Consider the following 1,386-nt stretch of genomic DNA (forward strand, 5'->3'; position numbering starts at 1 on the left):
TTATGCTGCATATCTCTTGGTCCACTGTCTGGCCATCCTGTCATGTTCTGCTGTGCTGGTCAAATACTGAGCGGCTATAATTCCAGCCAAGGGTCTAAAGGGTTGCAGGCTATCAAAAGGGGATCAAATGGCAAAACTTTTGATATAGTCAAAGCAGGACTCCAGTTATCTTTGAGGATGTCCAGACAGATGACACCCTGACTGTTGATGTTGCAGGAATGGATTTTGGTGCGGAAAGTAACCTTTGGGGGCTTAAATGGATAATCTGATGAAAAATGTGATATCCAGAAAAAAACACACACCCCTCATATACAGAAGCTGGTGGACCAAGAATAGTTGATCTCCACTCATAAATGTTAACTCCATTAAGCCCAGCACTGCAATTTGCAGGAGGATCAAGGGTTATTTCGGCTTGCTCCTTTTGAACTCTTCTAACCCTAGTGGATAACTTAGTGGTTTTTCTAGAGTTTGGTGGTTGTCTTCTGCTGGGTGGCAGAAGGTTTTGCGGAATGCTTTTGTTCTTCAACCTCTGGAACAGCTGGGTCTCACTGGTCTGTAACTGAACTACCACAGGTGGTGCGCGGCTCTCATCATCTGAGCTCTGCTGAGGACTGGACATCTTGGTGGAGTTCTTTCTCAGAAAACTCAGCCGACTGGCTGCCGGGTCTGCTCACGCTCCGCAACAATGTGCAAGAGGGAGAGAGGAAAAAAAGAAACAAAACAAAACTAACCCTTTCTTAAGGACATGAAGGAGGCTCTGGCCTGGGACTGTGGAACATTGAAAGCTGGAGTGGGCTGTGCAGTGCTGGGCTCTGGCCTTGAGGGGGTGGGAGGAAAGGAGAGTTGGAAGCCCCACTGGGTGAGGGCACAAACTCCTAACAATTTGGACGGGATACAGGAGACCCCCATGCACTGTGGCCTCCCTCCACCACCACCCAGCTTGGCTCCTTCATAGATGCATAATTTTCTAACTGCTGGTAACAAAGATGTTAATTGTGGATCCAAGTAAGATGAAATTGTTGACAACTTCAATCTTTTCTCCATCTGTCATGATGTTGTTTGTTGATGGAGTGGTAAGAATTTTTGTTTTCTTGTTATTGAGATGACCTCCGTATTAAAGGCTGTATTCTTTCTGACTGGTTTTTAAATATTCACTTTCTAAAATGCAAAGGACTATAGTCTTCAATATGAAACAGATGAGGAAGAGAACAGTTTAAAAGAGACATATGATAGGGTATTATGGTTATCACAGGAATCCAGAATTAAGGTTGCAGAGGGGAGTGCATCCGGGGTTAGGGAGGGCGGGGCGCAGAGGGATTTTATACCAATGAAGGAGTTTATCTTCTGCTTTTCAAAGAGAGGAGCAAACTGGCGGGGGGGGGGGGG

At 45.7% G+C, this 1,386-nt stretch overlaps 1 pseudogene; it reads right to left on the minus strand.

Annotated features, from left to right (window-relative positions):
- LOC102843870 lies at positions 1-619 on the minus strand (annotated as a pseudogene).
- Between the last annotated feature and the right edge of the window lie 767 nt (positions 620-1,386).

The sequence above is a fragment of the Elephantulus edwardii genome, unplaced genomic scaffold (assembly GCF_000299155.1).
Source record: "Elephantulus edwardii isolate Elephantulus edwardi_28Jun2011 unplaced genomic scaffold, EleEdw1.0 scaffold00185, whole genome shotgun sequence".
Taxonomy (NCBI): Eukaryota; Metazoa; Chordata; class Mammalia; order Macroscelidea; family Macroscelididae; genus Elephantulus; species Elephantulus edwardii.